The 27,359-nt window shown below is 36.2% G+C and overlaps 1 protein-coding gene and 2 pseudogenes across 11 annotated transcripts in view; 1 reads left to right on the plus strand and 2 right to left on the minus strand.

Annotated features, from left to right (window-relative positions):
- The window catches only part of LOC105484665 (DENN domain containing 1B), a 321,512-nt gene that overhangs the window by 279,164 nt on the left and 14,989 nt on the right, over positions 1–27,359 (minus strand). The window lies entirely within an intron of this gene.
- On the plus strand, positions 120–1,939 carry LOC112427233 (large ribosomal subunit protein eL24-like; annotated as a pseudogene).
- Positions 1,908–25,453, minus strand: LOC139358093 (protein FAM204A pseudogene; annotated as a pseudogene).

Here is a 27,359-nt window from a genome sequence, read left to right on the forward strand (position 1 = left end):
TTAAAACTTAGAAATGAAAATAGAGTATATAAACCAAACCATTCTTACAAAAACTATTAGTAAATTTTTTAACCTGTAAAAAGTTAAACACATTAGATAAATTTAAATTTGGTCGTACGATGGCAGTAAAAGATGATTCTCTCAAGTATACTGTTATGGGTGAGTTCATGAATATTTATGAGGGGCTTTTGGGACTGTTGCAGTTTATGAAATATCATTTTGTAATATAAACCAATAGCAACAACCAATATTGAAAATTATTAAGTGAAAACTATATATGATTGCAACCACATTTAATAAGCTCATATTGAAATCTAAAAAGGAATGCACAAAAATAGATGTTTTGTGTTATTGCTATAAACAGAAAAGTCTTTTACCTTCTTTCAAAATTGACTGCAATACATTACATTAGTAATTTAAAAAAAAAACTTTGCAGAATAATAAGAATAATTCAAAAACCTACAAATGGGCATCAATTAATGAAAGACAAGGGTGCAACTACTGTATACAAGATTCAGAATTAAAGAATACATCATTTGTTACATACTCTACACAGTAATATAAATTGATTTCCCAAATTTTAGGAGAAACATAAATATGCTTTTTTTTAACCTACAATAAACTTAACAAAAGTAATACATTTATTCTTAAGGGGGAAAAAAATCAATGCTATACATAGCAGATGTATGGCATGGAGGAGTATGTTCCTACTCTTTTAATAGACACATGAAAATCTAAGCCTGGCAAACAACAACATTTAAATTGAAGACTCTGGAACACACTGAATAAGTGAGAACTGGCAGAAAATGTTAAATATTTCATTCCTCCTTCTGTGGAAAAAACGGACAAAAATTTAACAAAATTTAAAAGGACATTTCATAAAACAATAACACACAATTATAAGAAAATAGATTTGGTTAAATCTATATTATATATGAATAATACAAAAGTTAACAGAATGGCACAAAAACCAATATTGAATGGGTCCAACATGGCTACCATTTAGTATCTTTTATATCAATGAATTATGCAATCAGTAAAATGATTACAGTACCAAATACATCCACCCAAACATTGGAGGCAGAATGGCTTTATTCCACTCTATGTTCTGCAAAATACCTCTGCTTCAAGTGGTTATTTCCTCAGAGTACTACGCGGTTCCACCGTGGCTTTTGGCAATTAAACTAAATAAAATTTAAAAGCACAAGACCTCGGAGCATTCACCGTTAAAAAAAAAAAAAATTACTCTGAAGCTACTTCTCATGGATTCTTGGGTACATTTCCTTTGTTAGAAGAAGTGATCTAAAGTTTTGCTTAACAGTTTATGTTCACTTTAGTGTGAACTATGAAACATTCCATTTACAAAGCGTTCTTAGACTTTTATGAATTTTAAAGGGTATTATTCAAAAATACAGGTTGGGGCCATCTCTTCTCCTCCCGTGGAGCTGCCGCCACGAAGGTCGAGCTATGAGGTTTCAGCCAGTACAAGGTCTACCCCGGACACGGGAGGCGCTATGCCAGGACCAAGAGGAAGGTTTTCCAGTTTCTTAATGCAAAATGCGAATCAGCGTTCTTTTCCAAGGGGAATCCTCGGCAGATAAACTGTACTGTCCTCTACAGAAGGAAGCACCAAAAGGGACAGTTGGAAGAAATTCAAAAGGAAAGGACCCGCCGAGCAGTCAAATTGCAGGGGGCCATTACTGGTGCATCTCTTGCTGATATAATGGCCAAGAGGAATCAGAACCTGAAGTTAGAAAGGCTCAATGAGAACAAGGTATCAGGGCTGCTAAGGAAGCAAAAAAAAGCTAAGCAAGTACCTAAAAAGACTGCAATGGCTGCTGCTAAGGTACCTACAAAGGCAGCACCTAAGCAAATGATTGTGAAGACTGTGAAAGTTTCAGATCCCAAGTTGGTGGAAAACGCTAAGCTGGCAGATTAGATTTTTAAATAAATATTGGACTTTTTTTAAAAAAAGAAAATATGGGCTGGAATACTGCAAACAACCCACTCTTTTGATTTCAAGCTCAATTTTAAGCTGCAGATTGCAACTTTTATTGAATTTGAATAGCAAAAATTTTGAGTCAGAGAGAACATAAGATCTACTCATTTTGAGACTTAAGATTAAACGGTTTGCCCAATTATTTCTTTCTTCCATCTGTCTGTCTGTCTATCAATCGAGGCAGGATCTTGCTCTCTTGCCCAGGTTGGAGTACAGAGGCATGGGCACAATCATAGCACACTGCAGCCTCAGTTGAGGCTGCCTCAGCCTCCCAAATAGCTAAGACTACAGGCGTGTGCCACCACACCCAGCTAATTAAAGAAAATAATAATTTGTACGGACCGGGTCTCACTGTGTTGTCCAAACTGGTCTTGAACTCCTGGCCTGAAGCAATCCTCACACCTTGGCCTCACAAAGCACTAGGATTAGAGGTGTGAGCCACCATGCGCAGTCTCTTATGTTTTAAAATAAAATAATAATTCTTTGTATGTCATAAAAATCATCCCTGAAATAATCTGTGATAAATGTGTTATTGTAACCTTTCTTTACAAATGCCCATACTGCATTCCTGTTGTACTGGAATGGCTATTCCTTAGCTCCAAGGCTCTACTGGTTTTGCTTGCCTTTCTCTTAGACTGTTATCCATATTTTTGCTGTACTGCTCATTCTGAAAACAGCTTCCTCTTTATTTGTGACTGCTGAGTACACACCCAAACATCTATTCTTTTGAATGTCTCTTTGAGACTACTTCATAAATGAGATTTCTCAATACTAGCATTTATGCAAGACATCAAAAGTCTGTTGCTATGTCTCTTGAAAATCACTGAAGACTGCCTAATTGCACATAAAAAGGCCTATTCTGAGTCTAAATCATCCTTCATCTTTTGATAAGCCTTCATCCATTCCTAACTCTATCACAGTTATTCCAATTGCACACAAAGGGCATATCAGAGACACTGCTCCTTTCCTACAATCAGCTATAAGGCAGCATACCAATAATCCTGACAGCAACATCTCCAACAGAGTAGTGGGAAAGTCATCTGCCCCATGTCAAAGTGGCTGTATCTAAGCACCACCATAGCCCTATTCCTTTAAACAATGGCTTCAAACTTTCAGATGCATAACAATCACCCAGGAAACTTTTTCCAAAATGTAGATTATACTCCCACCTCCATCCTTAAAATAATCAAAGTATGTCCCAGGAACCTGACGTCTCAATATATCATCTATAGTTCTAAAACACATACTGACAAATACTGAATAGCAGTTCTTTCTAAACACTTGTGGACATCCATCTAGCAACATTAAACATTCCATCTTGGAGGTATGACAAAACTCCGCAGGCCCCTGAAAACAAGATTTTTGCACTCTATTAGACTTGTTTGCCTCTATCTACCAAGTGTTATAGGAAGTTCTCCTACTTACTCATTACGGTGAGAATGCAGCAATGATCCTTATTCATTTTTAGGCCTTTTCTTAGCTAGACAAGAAAAATATTCACATAGGTATCCAGGATCTAATTTACTACAGGTAGGGAAGCCTCAAGATTCTAATTATGCTAAAATTGGTGAATTTAAAAATAAATACTTAGAATTCTGCTTCAAAAAAGTAAAACAAGTAAAGCAATGTCTTCCTGTTGAGTTACACATCTGCCTTTAGTCCGGTAGAACCGTGTTTTCCAATCACCTTGAGGAAATAAAGCATTACTTAGTTCTAAGACAAAATTTCCAGATTCTGCTGAAATTGCATTAGAAAGGAAAGGGTAACATAGATATCTTACCTCGAAAGCAGATAACCTAGCTCATTTTCTTCCAGCAGATTTTGATTACCTTCTAATTTCCGACAATTTAATGTCCCTATTTACTTTCCCCTTCAACTGTATTTACACAGATTTCTCTGACACCTGTTTATTACATTTCTTCTCCTTGCTGTCACTGATCCAGTATCAATTAGCATGCATGAGATCCTTCTGTTGTATAACAGGACAAAGGGGAGTATCTAATATTATAATTGGAAAAGAAGCTTTCATGACAAATTATTTTGAAACAATGCTGAAGTTTGAATTCAAGGTGCTATTTTTCTCATTTAGACACAGAAGTATTTTCCTTTCGAAGCCAAAAAATATTAACATTAAATCCACATAGAGAATGACAGTCAGGTTACAACAATTCCCTCTTTTCTAGGAGCTACATCCTATATCCAGGGTGGGTTTTCAGTAGTTGCATCCGTAATTGGTGAATGTGACCTCAGGCCAGAGTTGATAAGTCAAACATATGACCTAATCTGGGCCAGTTTCTTTCTCATAGAAGACTTGGGTTATGAACTGTGAAACATAACATGGAAGATGCTGATGCAGAATCACTTTTTGGCAGAAAGATGACAGAAGATCCTCAGAACTTCCATGGTAACTATATTCCCAAAAATTATTTACCCATGTACTTAGTCACCATAGCTTTTCTTTTAACCATGGATACAGAATGTTAAAGCAACACTTTTACATCCATAAACAGGACATCTGCCTCCAGCCAACAGAAAGTACAAACTGTAGTTGCTGTCTCCCTCTTTACCAACTAAAAATCTAAAAAAATACATTAAACAAATTTCAGACATTAGTAAATGCAAGAAAGTGATCCCTGACAGAGATAAAACAAACCAGGTAAACCTGACAATTGGTCTTACTATCTGGAGTTTCCAGGATGTGGCACAAGGTGGGAGAAACCCAGGCAGAGTCCAGTGGTCTCTCTGAGATGAGGTGGGAAGGCCAAAGCATCTAGACTCCACAAAGAGAACAGGAGAAGAAGCTGCACAGGAATATAGCTCTGGAGAGCTGCAGAAGGTTCACCACCAACCCACCCAAGACTTTAGTGCTGATGATCAGTGCACACATATGAGGAAACTACCAGACACTGAGGAAAGAATCATCCAAAAGAAATGGGGGGAAATCCCAGAATCAGCTGACATTCACACCACCCAGAGTGGGAAACCCTCATGATCAACAGAGTATCCTGTACAGTACTCAGAGGGGTAATACCTTAGCAGTGGGACAAAATCAGCACTGGACTGAAGATGACTCTGGTTTCACCTACCAAAGCTTAAAAGCAAGCCTCAAATGTTCAAACTGTTTCGAAATAACTTAACTGTAATCTCAAACAAATCCTTAAGGGCATATGGGACATTTAAGAGAAGAAACCATATACTGCACCACAAAGCAAGTCCTAATTGACTTAAAAGGATTCAAGTCATACCATGATATTCTCTGGAATTATATTATCAAAATATACCAGAAACATCACAGGAAAATCCCCAAATACTTGTAACTTAATTAACATACTTCTAAATAACCTAATGATCAAAGAAGAATCAAAAGGAACTCTAAACGGAAATAAAAACAAAACTGATAAACTGATCAAAAGTAAGGACTATTCTCTGTGAAAGACAATGTTAGTTAAAAGCATGAAAAGATGAGATACAGATGGCAGAAAAAAATGCAAATCCAACAGTCATTGTATCCTGGATATATTAAAATCTTTCAAAACTCAGTAATAAGAAACCAACCCAATAAAGAAAATATAAGAGAAAGAGCTGAACAGACATTTCATCAAAGAAGATATACAGATGGAAAATAAGCAAATTATTTCATCTTAATAAAACATAATTGAGTCTTAAAATGCTTCCACCAATTTCTAAGAAATCAGATCTTTACCTCTAAATTAGAATATGTAATGTGCTAAGATATTCTTAATAGTTCCTTTCAGTTACCCTATGAAAATTTTGCACCATCAAATATGATTTTGCATCAGCAAAGACAATCACTACAGCCCTGAACTTGTGTTTGATTTGGGGCTGGGCAGGCATACAACCTAACTATGAGCACAAAAGGAAGGAGTGTGCAATTTTAATTCTGTTAAGTTGGTTAAAGTGAGACTCATTGACAATGAGCAGAAACTTGAAAAAGGTAAAGAAATTACTTGTGCAGATATCTTGGAAAAATGTATTAGAAGTAAACAAAAAATGCAAACCCTTGAAGGAGCATGCTTGATGTTGTTCCAGGGATAGCAAGAAACCAGTGTGGCTGCAGTTAAGAGAGCAAGGGAGAAAAATGGGAAAGGATGAGGTTAGAAATGTAAACAAGGGAGATTTGAGCCAGTTATATGGAGCCTTGTGGGTCCCTGGCAAGTCTTTTATTTGAATAATTTGCAAAGGCAGAAGGATGAGTAAAAAAGGAATTATGAGCAGGAGATCCCTATATGGGGAAGACTGAGTCTCAGAAAGTCAAGGTTTGAGAATTGAGGTTGTAGACAAATTTCTATTATTATATCAAATATGCTGTGCAATATATTTTGAGAACTATCAAAAGGAAGATGAAATCCTTGCTTCAGTGAGTTGATAATATAGTTGAAGAACTAAACAATAATACAGTTAAAATGACAGAATGTTTAAATTACAAGGGCTTTCAGATAGTCTATAGCTTTTGTTTACCTGAAGGAACCTGATTCAAGAAAGGGAAAATGATTTATGCAAGATCATATAACTAGTTATTGGTTCAGGCAGAACTAAATTGCCACCTTCATTAATAAGTTCTCTTAAAGTCCAGTTTATCAATGGTATGAAGGACAAGCTGAAGAAAAGACTATACTTATAAAGCACTTTTACAAGATAAATAAGCATTTGTCACATTCACTTGCTTTCCTGACTTCCAAATTTCTGTCCTACAATTTTGAGGGAAGGAGTGAAAAGCAAAGCTAATACCTATGTTGATAAGTAAATTTAGTGGATCAAAAGATAAAAATCTTTCTGTATTTTGATAAGAAAAGCATACAAAGCTTTTCATATGAAGACTACATTTTCTTCCTAACAAAAAAAAAAAAAAAAAAAAAAAGACTCTATTTTCTGGAATTTCTCTAGGCTACAAAGAGAAAGGATAAGACAAGTAAATCATTATCCTCTGTGTTGATAAAGCTTGCTTCCTTCAAATCAAGATAAAACACTACTGGCTGGTAAAAAGTAACATCTCCTGCAAAAGTCCTCTCACTGAAGTAGTAGTGCTTCTGACATACCCCAAGACAGAGTAACCAATTAATTCATGTGCATATTCCAAAGATCATCACTTCCAACTCAAGCCAACCAAGGATATATTACTCAAATAAGGGCTTAAAGTGATTACAATGATGCCATCCTTATTTATGCATGTTTATAGAGTAATTACTAAAGCAGTTTTAAACTATTAATATACTTTTAAAATTCTAATGTTAGAATATTAATCTTCAAAGCAGAACAAGCCTAATGGTGAGAATGTCAATACACAATCTTTAACACATTTCTGCACAATCGTTTGAACCTAATTATCAAATTGACAATTTAAAGTAATTATAAAGTAACACAAAAACATACCTTTTATGCCATTACTAAAGATTTACTATTTAAAAAAACTTTTAAAAGTAGTTTCAAATATTTAATAGGCAGAAAACTTACAACATTGGTATCTATACAATTTCACTAGGTAAAGAATTTAAAATTCCAGCTTCATAATCCTATACACAGAATGAATACAATGGGCATAAACTACATACACCCAAAAAGAAAAAGAAAAAAAAACTAAAATAAAGGTGGCAACCCACACCTATGGTATGCAGAAAGGCAGAAAGAACATTAAACTTCATTTAGAGATTCAATTTGCAGTCTCAGCTCTTCCACTTTATAACTTTGGAACCTTAAGTATGAAAGAACTTCACTGAGCTTTAATTTGCTCAATAAAATGAGGATAGAGGATAGCTATTGAACCTAACATAGAGAGTTGTTGAGAAAATCAAAATTAATTTAAAATAATATATGTAAAATCCCTTTCAATCTGTAAAATAGTACACAAATTTACATTACAAGGAGAAATATTAAATATAATACAATGGTACTATTTCAAGCCTTAGTTGATACCATCTAATATAGCAATCCAATTTCTCTAGTAATATTTTTCTTTCAAAAACTCAGTTCATAAAAAGTTTTATGTTATCAACTGTAGGCATATATTTACCTGGAGGTAAATAACCACAAACTAATCTGTCATATAACATCCTAATTCTCATCATTACCATAACAATAATATCAAGGGACAGAATTTTTATACTTCAGTTTCATATTTCTACTGTGTGTTTTGTGGAACAAAACGCATTTACTGAGTACCTACTTACATGACACTCTAAAGAATCTTAAAAAGAAGAAAAGATAACATCTCTGACATTAGCAATCTTGCAGTCTAGCTGGCATAATACTATATATTCATAAATAATGCAAATTAAAGTGATAGACTTCACTTTTAGTCATGAGGCAGTAACAGGCACAAACCAGTTGGCCCACCATAAACAATGTAAAATAAAGTAAAACTGTATAAAATATTTGAAATAAATATTTTTAAAAGTTGAGCAATAGGAAAAGCAAGACTGTGGTCTCTGGGAAAAATAAATTACACAAAATGAGCACTACAATCTCCCTGACTTTCTGTCTGAAGGCACTTTCAGAATTGCAGCCCACAAAGAACTACAGTCTTGCTGAGCAGCGGAAAAAGAGAAAAAAGTTTGGAGGTGAAGCAAACTTTGTGGAAGAAAATATCAAATACAAGGAGCATCAGAAATCCATATAAGGGTCATATTAAGTCTTTGGCCAAACACTAGGTTGCACATGTACAGGGTGACACTCCTGACGATGCCTGGCAGTGAATAGCTGAATGAAGACTCTGTTGGTCACATAGTACCAAGAGACAGAACAAGCAGGTAAAACCATGAACATGTGAGGAATTCAACTGAGATGGCTCAGTAAGGTCACACTGTTAGGAGACAATTCCAGGGGTCTCTCACTTCTCTTCACTTCTTTACAGCAGAGATAGATGACTAGGTTTTATTCCAGACTATCTTTTCCAGGATGACTGCTTAATACGGGAAGTAATTATTAACAAAGTTTTAAATTATTAACATGATATTAACAAGATTAAAGCAAACACCCTTAGAAAATAGTCTCCATCCCAAGCAGAGAGCACGTTACCTTATAGCCTCGGAAGACAGAAACACAGATACACCTTGAAGATATTGCAGGTTCAGTTCCAGATCACCTCAATAAAATGAGTATCACAATAAAGCAAGTCACACAAATTTTGTGATTTCCTAGTGCATATAAAAGTTATGTTCATACTATACTGCGGTCTATTAAGTGTGCAATAGCATTATGTCTTTAAGAATGTACAAACCCTAATTTAAAATTACATTATTGCTTTTAAAAATGCTAACAATCTTCTGAACCTTCAGCAAGTCGTAATCTTTTTGTTGGTGGAGGGTCTGCCTCAATGTTGATGGGTGCTAACTGATCAGCATGGTGGCTGCTGAAGGCTAGGGTGGCTGTGGAATTTCTTAAAATAAGGCAACAATTAACTTTGCCACATCAATTGATTCTTCCTTTCACAAAAGATTTCTTTGTACCATAAGATGTGGTTTGATAGCATTTTATCCACAGTAGAACATCTTTCAAAACTAGTGTCAATCTCAGCTGGTTACGGTAGTGCAGACCTGAAGTCCTAGCTACTAGGGAGGCTGAGGCAGTAGGACTGCTTGAGCCCAGGTGTTCAAAGCCAGCCTGGGCAACATAGCAAGACCCCATCACAGAAAAAAATATCGGAGTCAATCCTCTCAAACCCTTCCCTGCTTTATCATATAAGCTTATGTAATATTCTAAACCCTTGTTTGTCATCTCAACAATGTTCAGAGCATCTTCACCGGTAGAGTCCATCTTAAGAAACCACATTCTTGGCTCATCCATAAGAAGCAACTCCTCATACATTAAAGTTTTATCATAAGATAGCAGCAATTCGGTCACATATTCAGGATTTACTTCTAATTCTAGCTCTCCTGCTGAGGTGGAGAAAGTTTTAGTGGTCTGGATGGAAGATCAAACCATCCACAACATTACTTTAACTCACAGCCTAATCCAAAGCAAGGTCTTACCTCTCTTCAATTCCTGGAAGGCTGAGAGAGATGTGGAAGCTGCAGAAGAAAAATTTGAAGCTAGCAGAGGTTGGTAGCTTCACACATACCCACCACATCTGTGTTACTTATTCCACTGAAGTCTTAAACCCCTCCAAAGTCATTCATGAAGGTTGGAATCGATTTGTTCCAAACTTCTGTTAATGTTGATATTTTGACCTCCTCCCATGAACCATGAAATATTCCTACACACATCTAGAATGATGAATCCTTTCCATTCACCAAAGAGATTTTTCAATGTACTCTGCCAAGATCCATCAGAAGAATCAGTCTCTAGGGCATCTATAGCCTTCCAGAATGTATTTCTTACATTTAGACTTAATGATATAAAACTTGAAAGTCAAAATTACTCTTTGATCCATGGGCTGCAGAATGGATGTTGTGTTAGCAAGCATTAAAACTTTTGTCTTCTTGTATATCTCCATCAGAGCTCTTGGGTGAACAGGTACGTTGTCAATGAGCAACAATACTCTAAAAGAAATCTTTTTTTCTAAGCAGTAGGTCTCAACAGTGGCCCTAGAATATTCAATGAGCCATGCTATAAACACATATGCTGTCATCCAGGCTTTGTTATTCCATTTAGAGAGCACAGGCATAGTAGATTTATCATAATTTGTAAGGGCCCTGGGATTTTTGAATTGATAAATGAGCACTGGCTTCAACTTCAAGTCACTAGCTACATTAGCCCATAACAAGAGTCAGCTGTATTTTGAAACTCAGAAGGCAAGAACTGACTTCACCTTTCTAGCTCGGAAAGCCTTACATGGCATCTTCTTTTAATATAAGGCTGTTTCATCTACACTGAAAATCAGTTGTTTAATGTAGCCACCTTCATCAATGATCTCAGCTAGATCTCCTGGATAACTTGCTGCAGCTCCTACATCAGCACTTGCTGCTTCACCATACACACTTTCATGTTATAGAGATGGCTTCTTTCCTTATCTCATGAACCAACCTCTGCTAGCTTCAAATTTTTCTTCTGCAGCTTCCACATCTCTCTCAGCCTTCCCAGAACTGAAGAGAAGTAAGACCTTGCTCTGGATTAGGCTGTGAGTTAAAGCAATGTTGTGGATGGTTTGATCTTCTATCCAGACCACTAAAATTTTCTCCACCTCAGCAATAAGGGTGCTTTGCTTCCTTATCATTTGTGTGTGCACTGGAGTAGCACTTTTCATTTCCTTCAATAACTTTCCCTTTGCATTCACAACCTGTCACAAACAGTTAGTTGGGTGCAAAAGGCCTGGCTTTCAGCCTATCTCAGCTTTTTAAATGCCCTCCTCACTAAGCTTTATCATTTCCAGCATTATATTTCAAGTGAAATACATGTGAGTCTTCCTTTCACTTGGACACTTAGAGGCCATTGTGGGGTTATTAATTGGCCTAATTTCAACGTTGTTGTGTCTCAGGGAATAGTAAGCCCCAGGAGAGGAAGAGAGATGGGGCAACAGCTGGTCTGTGGTGCCCCATCTCTCTTGTTAGAACACATACATTTATCAATTAAGTTTGCCATCTTATATGGGCATGGTTCATGGTACTGCAAAACAATTACAACAATAACATCAAAGATCACTGATACCAGATCACCTTTTTTTATACATACATAATATATAATAATAACGAAAATTTTTAGAAGGTTCAAAGTTATACTATCTTGAGTTATAACTGTCTGCTTAATACAATTACACCATTTTCACTTCTAAGAACCATCTCATAATTTAAAGAATGACATGGCTGAGAAAGATACTTTGGAAGCCATTTTTAGGCATTGCTGAATTTAAATCATCTTCCAAATACTACATTCTGCCCCTTTCTTTATTATAATAGTTTATCTGAAAGTACAAAAAAATTAGTAAATTGCTTTTACTATGCAATTCTAAAATATCAAGTCTACTACCTCCAATAAAAAATCAGTAACTCCTTTCATAACATTAAGGTTAAGTTATTTGTAAAGACAATGTCAATTGAAACTTTTTGGCACTTACGACTAATCCATTATAAACAACTGTCAATCTTAAAAACACAGTTCCAGTAAACATGTAGTTACACTGGGAACATAAGAAAGTACAAGGCCGGCATGGTTACTCATGCCTGTAATGCCAGAACTTTGAGAGGCCAAGGCAGATGGATCATATGAGGACAGGAGTTCAAGACCAAACTAACCAACACAGCAAACCCCGTCTCTACCAAAAATACAAAAAGAAATTAGCTGGGTGTGGTGGCACTTGCCTGTAATCCCAGCTACTTGGGAGGGTGAGGCATGAGAATCACTTGAACCCAGAAGGCAATGGTTGCAGTGAGCCAAGATCATGCTACTGCACTCTAGCCTGGGTGACAGAGACACTGTCTCAATTTAAAAAAAAAAAAAAAAAAAGACAGAAAGAAAAGAAAAAAGGAAACAAGAAAAAAAAAAAGAAAGAAAGTATGAGAAGCCCACTGGCTATGCTAAACCAAAAGAATGAAACACAGCCAAACTAATTTTACACCGTGGGTCTATACAAATAAATAAACAAAATTCATCCTATTTTTCTATATTTTTTCTTACATTTCCCCTTATACAAATATGAGAATGTTTCACTTTATTCACTTCAATAGGACAAAGTCCTTAGAGAAAGATTGAAAAGAGCTGATAATCAAACTCCCAAATTTTATGCTTATTTCTTGTTCTAGTGTTATCAATTTTCTGACATATTTAACATAGGCAGGAAAACGTTCTCAGTAAATTGAGCATTTGAGTCTACAAATGTCTTGAAGCACTCTGGCAAGTTACACATATCCCATGTCGCTTTTGGTTTCCCATCTCTTCTTTGCTTCTAACCTCCATGCAAGTTTCTTCTTTTTTCGGGCAGCCTGTGAATTTTCAACTTCCTTTTTGGCTTTTACAAAGTTGTGGCAGGCAACTGCTTTGGCAATTTTTACACCAAGTTCTCAAGGAGCTAGCTGGTTTCTGAGTTCCTCAGTCTTCTCAATATTCCACTCCTCCAAAGACTGGTCTATCCTTTCTTCAGGGCCTGATTTCTCAACTTTTTTCCCTTTAACATGGGAGTCAAATCTATCACTGACTCCAAAATACTGAGTAAGCTCCTTCCACTGGGTTTCATTTGAGGACTGTTCACTGTGAGATTCTTTTTCACTCCTCAGTTTATCTTTTCTGGAGCGTTTTCTTTTTTTCCCTCTGAAACTTGAGGTTGCGTTTTTCTGCTCAGAATGTTTTTTATGTAATTCTTGAAATTTATTCTACATGTCTAGGGGAATTCCAAAAGGACTCTCTTCATAGGCATTACATTCGACTCTGTTTCAGTTTTGGGTTCATCTATCAAGAATCTATGATTTCTGTTTTTCTGATACTCCCATCCTCTTTATCTTCTTGTAAGTTAAGTCCAGAGTCCTCCAATGTACCTTCATCTTCAGAGTTTCACTCAACATCACTTTCATTTAGGCCAGGAGGTAGCAGCCCACTCCACATCTTTTCTTCTGTCAGAAAGCAGTCACCTGGCAGCCATCTTAAGACCCCGTCCAAAAATGTTTTAAATATTGGGAGAGTTACCAAAATAAGACACAGAGACACAAAGTGAGCACATGCTGTTAAAAAAAAAAAAAAAAAAAAAAAAAAAAAAAAAGGCACCAGTAGACTTGCTCAAGGCAGGACTGCTACAAACCGTCAGTTTTTTAAAAAATGCAATACCTACAAAGCACAACAAAGCAAAGTGTAATAAAACAAGATTTGCCTAAAGTATCTGCCTCCAACAGCAACAAGCAGGCATGCTTACTGCACACTATATGCTACTTGGGTTTCCTACACTCAGGATTCCTCTTCTATAACACATCCAACTGCATTTGCAGGCAACCACCTGGGTGCATTCACACCCCACTCCTGTGATTCAGGGGCAAGGAAAACTGACACAAATTATCGATGCTCATGTCACCTGTGCCATGAATAATAAAGTCCTCTATCTCTGATCGTGGAAACTCATGTCTTCTGATAGCATCAATGAAACCATAAGAAGCTAACCAGTTAGCACATAAATAGAATAAAATTTCCAACTCTACACAGTTGTTGACACACACCTTAGGAGTAAGACTACGTTAGCCTTAGAGGTAAAATACTCTAGACCCACCCAAAGATTAAAAACAAACCTTGAAAGACCTAATTGGTCCATCAAAAATTTGACTGCCCACTGAAACAAAATGTGATACTTAGTTTAAAAAAGATAAATTTCAAACTGTCAATAATATCATATCCAAAATATTTAGCATATAACAAAAAATTATCAGACATGCAAGGAACCAATAAAATATCAGGGAAGTAGGGGTGGGGTGGGGTGGGGTGGGAATGGGGGCATGAAAAGTAAACAGAAACAAATCGAAAACAAAACAGATATTAGAATTACCAAACAAGAATTTTTAAAAAGAGTTACACAGTAGGCAGAACAGTTACCCCTCAAAGATATCTATATCCTGATGCCTAGAACCTGTGACTGTATTACATAACGTAGGAGAATTAAGATTGCAGATGCAGTTAAGGTTGCCAATCAGCTGACCTTAAAATAGGGAGCATATCCTAGATTATCCAAGTGGTACAATCACAAAGATCCTTAAATGTTGAAGACAAAGCAGAAGTATCAGCATCAGAGTGATAAACTAGGAAAAAGACTCATCGGCTATTGTGGGCTTTGAAGACAGAAAAGAGGCCAAGAGCCAAGGAAGGAAGGCAGCCCCTTAGAAGCTGAAAAAGGAAAGAAAACACTCTCCTAGAGCTTCCAGAAAGAAACACAGCCCTGCTGACATCTTGGCTTTTGCTCAGTGAGTACCATTTCAGTCTTCTCCTTTCTAAAACTGTAAGATAATAAATTTATATTATTTTAAGCTACTATGTTTGCAGTAATTTGTTACAGCAAAATGAGAAATTAAAACAAGCTATTAAAACTACATCTAAGTATTTAAAGGAAAAGATAGAATGAATTAACAGATAGAGATCCTCAGTAGAAAAATAGAATCTATTAAAAAGATTCAACATTTAGAACTGAAAAAATACATTATTTGAGACAAAAACATTCACTATATGGGCTTAACAGCAGATTGGATACTGCAGAATAAAAGATTAGAGAATCTAAGTACAGAATAATTGAAACTGTACAAACTGAGGCACAGAAAGAAAAAATATTGAGAAAAATAAGAGTCCCTGTGACTCATGAAACAATATCAGTCTAACACACATGAACTGTGTCCCCAAGGGAAAAAGAATAAAGGAGGATAAACAGAAAAACAGTTTCAATAAAATAATGTTCAAAACTTTTCTGAATATATGTATGTACATATATAGATAAAAATTTATAGACCCAAGAAGCTCAAAAAGGCAGGATACATACAAAGAAAACTAAACCTAGCACATAACAACCAAATTTCTGAAAACCATAAAAAGGGAAAACCTTGCCGGGCGCGGTGGCTCAAGCCTGTAATCCCAGCACTTTGGGAGGCTGAGACGGGCGGATCACGAGGTCAGGAGATCGAGACCATCCTGGCTAACACGGTGAAACCCCGTCTCTACTAAAAAATACAAAAAACTAGCCGGGCGAGGTGGCGGGCGCCTGTAGTCCCAGCTACTCGGGAGGCTGAGGCAGGAGAATGGCGTAAACCCGGGAGGCGGAGCTTGCAGTGAGCCGAGATCGCGCCACTGCACTCCAGCCTGGGTGACAGAGCCAGACTCCGTCTCAAAAAAAAAAAAAAAGGGAAAACCTTAAAAGCAGACAAAGGAAAAAAAAAAGATATCATACAGATAATGATTTAAAACGTCTGCTTAGGTATCATCAAAAACTATGCAAGCCAGAAGACAACAGAACATTATTAAAAATGCTGAAAGAAAAAAACTAGAAATCTATTCCCAAGTAAATTATCCTTCAAAAATTAAGATATAATAAAGACATTTTCAGATAAAACCTGAGAGAATGTGTCACCAGCAGACTTGATGTACAATTAATATTTCAGGCTGAAAGAAAATCATACTTCAAATTTACATAAAGGAAGAATGCAAGGAATGGTAAATAGTAGGTACATAAGATTTTTTTTCCATTTCTTAACTTTTTTAAAAAGGAACTGACTGTCTAAACAAAAATAATTTATTATGGGGATTCTCTTATTTAACAGTTTCAATTTATAGTGAAGTTTTTTGTTTGTTTTGTTTTGTTTTTGAGATAAGATCTTGCTCTGTCGCCCAGGCTGGAATGCAGTAGCACCATCACGGCCCACTGCAGCCTGGAGCTCCTGGGCTCAAGTAATCCTTCCCCTAAACCTCTGGAGTAGCTGGGATTACAGGTCCACACCACCACACCCAGCTAATTTTTTTATGTTTTGTTGAGATGAGGTCTCGCTATTTTGGCCAGGCTGGTCTCGAACTCCTGGTCTCAAGCAATCCTCTCACCTCAGCTTCCCAAACTGCTGAAACTACAGGCATGAGCCACCATGCTTGACCAGGATTTTCTTTCATATAGAAAAAATAGTGTATGACAGCAATAGCACAAAGGAAGGAAAGGAGTAAAATATAAGTGAACTCTGGGAAGGCTCTTATACTCACAGTGGTATAATTTTAATTCACTGTAGATATGACCATAATAGATATGATCATATAATCATGAAATAAAATGTAATCCTTAGAGCTACTAAAAACAAAGCCAAGAGAAGAGAAAAGCATAAAATACTAAAAAAAGAAAAACACATTAACCTAGAAGACGACGAGAAGGAAGCAAAAAGGAAACAACAATCGAAACAAAAAACCAAAAGTACAACTATAAAACAAATAAGATAATGAATTTAAACCTAACCATATCAATAATTACACTTAACACAAATGTGTCAAACATTCTAATTAAAGGCAATGATTGTCAGACTGGATAGAAAAGCATAGATAGATAGATAGATAGATAGATAGATAGATAGATAGATAGATAGATAGATAGAGATAGGTAGTTTGGTAGGTTGGTAGGTAGGTAGTCAGATAGATAGATATATATAGATATAGACATAGTTTAGACATAGACAATTTAGAAAACAAGACTGGAAAAAGAATTTCATGCAAACACTAATCAAGAGGAAAGTAGAGCAGTTCTATTCATATAAAAGTAAACTTAAAAGACAAAAAGCATTACAAGCAAATTTCTGAAAACCACAATAAAGAAACAACCTTTTGAACTAACCCTTTTAACATACGAAATTTCTCTCTGTCAGAGAAAAAGAGACAGAGACAGAAAGAAATTTCATATGTTAAAATGGTTAGTTCATAAAGAAGATATAATAGTTGTAAATGTGTATGCTTATTGCAACAGAGCTTCAAAATACATGAAGCAAAACCTGACAGCACTAAAAGAGGAAACCAAGAATTCCACAATTATAGTTGGAGAATTTAACACTCTTCCCCCAGTAAGTGAAAGAAACAGATCCGAAAAAATAAACACATAAAAGGTTTGAAAAACACTATCAATCAACTTTATCTAACCGGCATTTAAACAATACAACCAACAACCATAGAATATACATTCTATATAAGTGCACACTGAATTTTAACGAAGATAGACTATCTCATGGGCCATAAAACAAATCTCACGTTTCCAAGAATTGAAGTCATACAGAGTATGTTCTCTGACCTAAATCAAATTAAAAATAAATAATAAAAATATATCACAAAGAATCTCAAATGTCTGGAAATTAAGCACCCCATTTCTAAATAACGCATGGATCAAGAAAAAAGTGACAAGTGAAACTAGAAAATATTTTCAAGTATATAACAATGAAAACACAATATATCCAAATTTGTAGGACACAGCTAAAACATTGCTTAAAAGTCAATTTACACATTTATGATTACATTAGAAAAAGAAAGGTTTAAAAATTAACACTCTAATCTTCCACATTAAGAAGCTAGAAAAGAATTAAATCGAAAGTAGAAGAAAATAATAAATGTTGGCCAGGCGTGATGGCTCACACCTGTAATCCCAGCACTTTGAGAGGCCGAGGCCGGTGGATCACTTGAGGTCAGGAGTTCGAGACCAGTCAACATGGTGTAATCTTGTCTCTACTAAAAATACAAAAATTCGCCAGATGTGGTAGCATGCGCCTCTAATCCCAGCTACTCAAGAGGCTGAGTCAGGAGAATCACTTGAACCCAGGGGGGCAGAGGTTGCAGTGAGCCGAGATCACACCACTACACTCCAACGAGACAGAGAGAGAGAGAGAGAGAAAAGAGAAGAGAACAGGAGAGGAGAGGAGAGGAGAGAGAGAAGAAGAAGGAGGAGGAGGAGGAGGACGAGGGAGGAAGGGGGGAGAAGGAGAAGGAGGAGGAGGAGGAGGAGGAGAAGAAAGAAAAAGGAGGCAGCAGCGGCGATGACAGCAGAAATCAATGAAAACAGAAAATGGAGACATCAACAAAATACTATATTGGCTCTCTGAAAATATCAATGAAATTGATAAACTCCTAAACAAGACTAATAAAAAAAGAGAGGTGATATGTGAATTATTAATATTGGAAGAAAAGGGGCTTATCACTGCAGATCTTACAAAAATTAAAAAGATAAATATTATGAATGGTCTTGTGCCAATACCTTTTACAATTAAATAAAATTCCTGAATTTTGTTTAAATTTCAAATTCCTTGAAAATTACCAAAACTGACACAAGGAGAATCCAAAAGTCTGATTAATCATTTATCTGCTACAGAATTTGAATTCATAATTAAAATCCTTCCCACAAAGAAACCTTTGGGCCTAGGTAACTTCATGGGTGAATTCTATCAAACATTTAAGACAATGGTATCCGTATAATTCAACTAAATTAAGTTTCTACATACATTGAAGATGTAATTGTAATAAAGCAATTTTATCAGAAATATATTGAAAACACTAACTTCTGATTTTTTCCTGAGTTTAGTAGCTCTTTGGCAAAAACACCAAAAATAGAAATTGTTTTCAAAGACTAATTTTTTTTCTTTCTTTTTATTATTATTATACTTTAAGTTCTAGGGTACATGTGCACAACCTGCAGGTTTGTTACATATGTATACATGTGCCATGTTGATGTGCTGCACCTGTTAACTAGTCATTTACATTAGGTATAACTCCTAATGCTATCCCTCCCCCCTCCCTGTGGGGGACCTAGTGTGTGATGTTCCCCACCCTGTGTCCAAGTGTTCCCATTGTTCAGTTCCCACCTACGAGTGAGAACATCCAGTGTTTGGTTTTCTGTCCTTGCGATAGTTTGCTCAGAATGATGGTTTCCAGCTTCATCCATGTCCCTACAAAGGACATGAACTTATCCTTTTTCATGGCTGCATAGTATTCTATTGTGTATATGTGCCACATTTTCTTAATTCAGTCTATCACTGATGGGCATTTGGGTTGGTTCCAAGTTCAAAGACTAACTTGACTACAAAAAAATTTAAACTTCTGAATAAAGAATATAAAACAAAATTAAAAGATAAATGTTAAATTGGAAAAATATCAATATGTGATAAATAATTGGTTGCTATAGATAAAATTAAAGCCTTTATCAAATGTGCAAAACACAAAAATATAAAATGCACCAAAGAAATATTAATGCCAACATGAAATACTGGCCAACTTTTCTAATTAATCAAAATATAAAGTAAAGCAAGATAGGCAAATATGTTTTCAAAAATTAAAAAAGGGAAACATCTCTGGAAAAGGCAAACTGTAGAGACAGTAAAAAGATCAAGGGTTGGAGATAAGAAGGCATGGATGAAAAGGTGAAGCACAGAGAATATTTAGGGCAATAAAACTATTTCTGTATGATACTATAATGGGGGATATGTGTCATTATACATTTGTCAAACCCACATAATATACAACACGATAAGTGAACCCTAAACTATGGCTTTGGGTGATAATTATGTGTCAATGTAGATTCATTGCTTATAATGAATTTACCACTCTGGTGGGAGATGTTGATAGTGAGGAAAGTTGTGCATATGTCAGGGCAAGGGATATATGGGAAAACTCTTTACACGGAATTTTGCTATGAACCAAAAACTGCTTTAAAAAGGAAGTTGATGGCCATGCGCAGTGGCTCACAACTGTAATCCAAACACTTTGGGAGGCCGAGGTGAGCGGATCACCTGAGGTCAGGAGTTCGAGACCAGCCTGGCCAACATAGTGAAACCCCGTCTCTACTAAAACTACAAAAAAACGCTGGGTGTGGTGGCGCACGCCTATAGTCCCAGCTACTCAGGAGGTTGAGACAGGAGAATCGCTTGAACCCAGGAGGAGGAGGCTGCAGTGAGCCGAGATCGTGGCCCTGCACTCCAGCCTGGCAACAGAGCACAACTCCAACTCAAAAAAAATAATAAAAATAATTAAATAAATAAAATAAAGTATATTTTTAAAATACATATACAACTTCAGAGACTAAGTTAAAAAAACTAAATTATTTTAATAATATTTCAATATTGACTATTAAAATTATGTTTTGGACATATGGAATACTAAATTAAAAAACTAAATTATTTTAATAATATTTCAATATTGACTTAAAATTATGTTTTGGACATATGGAAGTAAATAAAATACATTGTTAATATTTTTTAAAAGAAGATTAATACCTAGTATTGTTGAGAACTGTGGTACACAGAGGCTCTCTTAACTATTAATAAGACTATGTATCTTTTCAGGAAGGCAATCTGCCAATACATATCCAAAGTCCAACAATGACACTCAAGAACTTATTTGAAGCAGATAATAATACAAGTATAAATGAGATATATACACAGTCAGCCACACAATAAAATTCCAGGTAACTATTAAAACTGATAAAGTAGGCCGGGCACAGTGGCTTACACTTATAATCCCAGCACTTTGTCGGGCCGAGGCAGGCAGATCATTTGAGGCCAGGAATTCCAGCCTGGGCAACATGGCAAAAAATTAGCCAGGTGTGGTGGTGCATGCCCATAATCCCACTTACTCAGGTGGCTGAGGAATGAGAACCACTTGAACCCAGGAGACAAAGGGTGCAGTAAGCCAAGATCGAGCCACCACACTCCAGCCTGGGCAACAAAGTGAGACTCTGTCTCAAAAAAAAAAAAAAAACTGATACAGTAGATCTATTTTCAGACACAGGAAGATGTTCATAACAAATTATCAATTGGTAATGGTCAGATAATAGGATACCATGAACAGATGAATCAGTTTATGGAAAATGCATATTAATGCAAATATATTCATATAGAGATGAGTAACAGATTGTTCAACAAAATATTACCCATTATATTCTCTGGGTGATGGAATTCTAGTCTCTTCATGTTATTTTCTTCTTCTGTTTGAATCTTTTGCAATGGGCCTGGAGCTTTTGATAAAACATAAAGGCATTTACACTCATACACATACATAGGCATACATACACAGACACATACTGACAGTATTTGGCTTACCCTAACTTCCAATTTCTCCTAGCAAAGAAAAATTTCATTCTACCTAAAGAAATCATTCACTTGAATCTGTAATTCGAGGCAAGTCTCTCAAGTCACTATACTTATCTGATATAAAATTGAAGTTTACTGGGAAAAGTGTGGGTTTTAGAGTTGAAATCTTGGTTCAAGTCTGCCAGTTATATGTATCAGCCTGGTCCCTCACTTTTCTGTGCTCCACTTTCCTCAAATGTAAAATAGGAATACGAGTATACATCCTATCAAAAGATGGGTATGAGAATCAAATAAATAATTCATATGAAAAATACTTTCTCAAAATACTTTCCAAATTATTAGTAGTGGAAGTATCTAAATTATTAATATTGGTAGTATACCCTTAAGAGTAGCATACTGCCCAACAGAAAAAAAAAAATACAATGATACGGGATGCCAAAACAAAAGAAGATCAGACTTTTAAAAATGGGAAGAAAACTAGTAAAGAGAAAATATGTGAAGAAATATACGCAGATAATAAGGAAATAAAATAAGCTTAAACTAATAAGAATTTCCATTTTTTTAAAAATCAAATAAATGGAGAAGTAGTTGTATTAGCCTGTTTTCACACTGCTGATAAAAACATACCCAAGACTGGGCAATTTACAAAAGAAAGAGGTTTATTGGACTTACAGTTCCACAAGGCTGGGGAGGCCTCACAACCATGGTGGAAGGCAAGGAGGAGCAAGTCACATCTTCTGTGGATGGCAGCAGGCAAAGAGAGAGCTTGCGCAGAGAAACTCCCATTTTTAAAACCATCAGATCTCGTGAGACCCATTTACTATTACAAGAACAGCACAGAAAAGACCTGTCCCCAGGATTCAGTCATCTCCCAGCAGGTCCCTCCCACAACATGTGGGAATTATGGGAGCAACAAATGAGATTTGGGTGGGGACACAGAGCCAACCCATATTAGTAGTTACAAAGTGGTCACATGGAGAATAAAATATCTGTACGTTTAAAAGTATAGGGAAATATACACAATGTATAGTAAAACCAAAAAATATTTTTCACCACTGGCATCAGACTAGTTCTTCATTAAGAGTGCCAAGGATTATTCTACACATAGAGTCTAGGAAGGAAGAATTAAGGAATAGAATATTTTGATTAGCTAACAGACTGATAGAATTAATATATTCACCTGTTCCTCTGTGGATTTTAGTCTACCAGGCCAGACGCTGTTTGTTCCTAAATGTTTTTCCAACCATTAGAATATGCTTCCATTAGGCTGGGCATGGTGGCTCAGGCCTGTAATCCCAGCACTCTGGGAGGAGGAGGCAGGCAGATTACTTGAGGTCAGGAGTTCAAGACCAGCCTGGCCAACAAAGCGAAATCCCATCTCTACTAAAAATACAAAAATTAGCCGGGTGTGATGGCATGCGCCTGTAATCCCAGCTACTCAGGAGGCTGAGGCAAGAGAATCACTTGAACCCAGGAGGCAGCAGTTACAGTGAGCCAAGATCGCGCCACCACACTCCAGACTGGGCGACAAAGCAAGTCTCCATCTCAAAAAAAAAAAAAAGAATACGCTTCCATTAAACAATTAAATTTATTATTTAGGGAAAACAATGGCATAAATAGCCAGACTTTCAGAAAAACATGGGTCACTAATAATAAGCTAATAATAAATTTTATTCATTATCCCTTTTATTTAAAAAAATTCATTAAAACAGATGAACATTAGATACTTATGTGTAATAATTATCAGAACGCATAATTAGAATTAATCATTATTAAAAAAATACTATGCATGAAAGGGAAAGAAATATTTGCATAAATATAATACATCTCTCATAATCCTTAATTTTTATTGCCATTGTGAAATTTTGCAATTCTCTCTCCTAGCTTTGGAGTCAGAAGCCCTCACTGATATACTGTGACACTATGCCATTATATATTAAATATATTTATATATATACACAGACACATATATGTATATAAAACAAAAGAATCTATTTCTTCTTGCAAGTGACAAAAGAGATGTATGTATCTGCAGTTTGCTTAAATTATATTAAAAATAACCATCTATTTAAAAGCGTAGTCATATAATTTATTATCTCTATTGATCATCACACGTTTACAGAAGAAAGAGAAGGAGGATCATAACTGTTCTCATTTTAAGACAAAGAAACAGGCTCAGAGTGGTTCAACTGGAACTCCAACCCAATTTCTAACTCCAATCTAACTCTAGAGTTCTGCCATCCTACCTAGCAGCATAAAACAACAGTGAACAAAAGCAGTGAATAAAAAGCCAGTCTCACCAAAGAAACCATAAAGAGAACATCCCAGCCTGTGCCTCTCTAATGGGTAAGAAGAAATAAGAACATATTGATCCCCTCAACCCTAGGAGACCCCAGGTCATTTACCTCTTATCATTGCATGAAGTCCATTTGCCCAGAAGTACCATACAAATATTGTCATTTTCTATGTGTTATAATATAACTAAAATTAAGAAACACTGTTATTGAGAACTCAGGAATCTACAGAAAGGTCTTACATAAATTCGACAAAATATAAACTTCATCAACATGATTAAATTACCTATAAAAAGGAGATTTATATCAATGACATAACAGAATCTTGCTTCAAGGATAATTTCTGGACTTAAATTTAGCATTCACTCAAGAAAGTTATATAGGAATTCAAATGTCACCAACAAGATAGCCTTGAATTTTCTGTATTTTTTTAATCATTCACAAGCTGCAATACTTAGTTTTGGTTTACACAGACCTCACAACCAATTACACCATACCTCTCAACTAATATTTCTTTTGAGGACCCTACATTTGTGTAATATCATCTTTAATCTTAGCCTGTCATCATTCCTTCGAGGATATAAGCCCAATGTTATTTCTAGTCTAACAACTTTCAAGCTTAAAAATATTAGCTCTTAGAAGTTTGAAAACTTACCCATATATGGAATTCTCACTTTGCTGCTGACGTTGTATATGTGAAAAATTTGGAAGAAAGGAGTGCTAAAGAAAAGTCACATTGTAATTTTCAACTCCTGTTTGACCTCTCTACATCTCACCAAATCTTTATATCGATGCTGTCAGATTTGATACTACAAACTTATTCTCTGCTAAATATCCTTTTCAAAGTGAAATTCACTAATCACAGTGCAAAATATGTTAGTGTCTTCTATCCTCCTCGTTCCTGACACTTCTGCAATATTAAAGAGGGGACTTCAAAGTTACTATGTGACCTTTCTTTAGCATTCCTATCTTCCAGATTGATCACATACATCAAAATAGGAGGAAAGCTTTTTACTAACAATTTCTGTTGAAGTGATCATACCTTTTTTCATACAGCTAACAACCACAACGCAGAAACCAAATAAGTTTATATCTACATGGTGCAATCTATGAAGCATTTTCATGCTATTATGTATTTGACTCTCATAACAATTAGAGATACACAGTGCAAATATTCTACAAACGTGAAAAATGAAAGTAATAAAATTTAAAGGACTTGATCAAAGTCAGACATCTAACAAGTGATGAAGCCAGTACCAAGAGCTATGTTTCAACTCTCGGTCCAGTATCTTTCCATTCCACCATGATGTCTAACAGGTAAACTATCTGTCTTATCTGTAAGAGGATTCCAGAGTTCAGGCTTTTAGAGAATCATGGCATCAAAATTATTACTCCTGTTCACCTTGAAACAGAGATTTAATTACCTATTCACAGTCCATCAAAGCGTAAGTATTAGTTTTATTAGAATGTGTCTGTTGCATCTTATGACATTCTCTCTCCTTGTTTCTTCACTAAAAAGGAAAAGTTTCAAAGGGCACACTAATTAGAACAAGAAAAAGCACAACCGGCCGGGCGCGGTGGCTCAAGCCTGTAATCCCAGCACTTTGGGAGGCCGAGGCGGGTGGATCACGAGGTCAGGAGATCGAGACCATCCTGGCTAACATGGTGAAACCCATTCTCTACTAAAAATACAAAAAACTAGCCGGGCGTGGTGGCGGGCGCCTGTAGTCCCAGCTACTCGGAGGCTGAGGCAGGAGAATGGCGTAAACCCGGGAGGCGGAGCTTGCAGTGAGCCGAGATCGCGCCACTGCACTCCAGCCTGGGTGACACAGCGAGACTCCGTCTCAAAAAAAAAAAAAAAAAAAAGAAAAAGCACAACCTTTCCCAAAGAATAGAGAGTATTTCATTTAATTTTTTTTTTTTTTTTTTTTTTTTGAGATGGAGTCTCTCTCTATCGCCCAGGCTGGAGTACAGTGGGGTGATCTCGGCTCACTGCAACCTCCACCTTCCAGGTTCAAGCAATTCTCCTGCCTCAGCCTCCCAAATAGCTGGGGACTGTAGGTGCACACCACCACACCCGACTAACTTTTGTATTTTTTGGTGGAGACGGGGTTTCACATATTGCCCAGGCTGGTCTTGAACTCCTGGCCTCATGTGATCCACCCACCTCAGCCTCCCAAAGTGCTGGGATTACAGGTGTGAGCCACCACACCCGGCCTTACATACTTCTCTTAAAAATAAAAACTTTTTAAAAACCAAATAAAAGAAATTAATATAAAATAATAAAAAGAAGCAAAATACAATTAAAAGTAAAATTAAAAACTAAAGAATTAAGCTAAAACATTTTAAAGTAATATAAAAATATTAAACATCTAATGAATGAAAAAATAGATGCCAAATACATTGAAGATAAAAGTGAAACAAGGCAGAAATACAAATTCCAAAATGAAAGTATCTGCACCACCTTCATGCAGATGAAGTTGCAAACTTTGGGCCAAGTTTCTGGTTACAGATCCCACAAGCAGAAGACAGGACCTTTGGTCTCCCCTTTATTTGCAGAAGATTCAACACTTACATCATTCTGGGTTAAAAATAAGTATGTGGGAGAAAGATATCTCTTAGAGAGCAGCAGATTATTCATCTCTTCCCCATAAACCAGGCAAAAGCACCCTCAATCTACTCTACTCAAACCCAGATTTTAAATTAAGTTTTAATTCAGAATGAGACTGAAAAATCCCTTAACAGTAATACATAATTTTTGTGTTTTGACCAATTCAGCCATATCTTAAAAAGATCGACTTTAATCATACTTAAAATTGTTTTAAAATAAATGTAAAGGCCGGGCGCAGTGGCTCAAGCATGTAATCCCAGCACTTTGGGAGGCCGAGACGGGCGGATCACGAGGTCAGGAGATCAAAACCATCCTGGCTAACATGGTGAAACCCTGTCTCTACTAAAAAATACAAAAAACTAGCCGGGCGTGGTGGTGGGCATCTGTAGTCCCAGCTACTCGGGAGGCTGAGGCAGGAGAATGGCGTAAACCCAGGAGGCGGAGCTTGCAGTGAGCTGAGATCCAGCCACTGCACTCCAGCCTGGGCGGCAGAGCCAGACTCCGTCTCAAAAAAAAAAAAAAAAAAAAAAATTGAATTATATGTTTAGTCTGTCATATATATTAAACACAGTGTAAATTATACATTTTTGAAGAACTAAGATACCCTGAAAATGTAAAGTGTGAGCCATCTTAAAATGTATAGGATGACTAGAAGGCAATTCTAATCTTGATGATTTAGAAGGCATTCCAGAAGTGTTCAGTGACTTCGAACATTTTTAATGCTTTCATCAATATTTTGAGTATATCACAAGAAAATAGCAGTAAGGGATGCAAGGTTTAAGGTAGAAAACTTGATATGAATGCCATCTCCTTTCTTTCCATATCCATTTATAAACAAAATGATCATTGTTAATCTGGACAATTACTGAGGGAAATGAATCAAAAAATTACCAGCCAGGCATAGTGGCTCACACCTGTAATCCCAGCATTTTGGGAGGCTAAGATAGGCAGGCCACTTGAGTTCAGGAGTTCAACACCAGTCTGGGCAAAATAGCAAAACCCCATCTCTACAAAAA

This window comes from Macaca nemestrina, chromosome 1 (genome assembly GCF_043159975.1).
Source record: "Macaca nemestrina isolate mMacNem1 chromosome 1, mMacNem.hap1, whole genome shotgun sequence".
NCBI classification, from domain to species: Eukaryota; Metazoa; Chordata; class Mammalia; order Primates; family Cercopithecidae; genus Macaca; species Macaca nemestrina.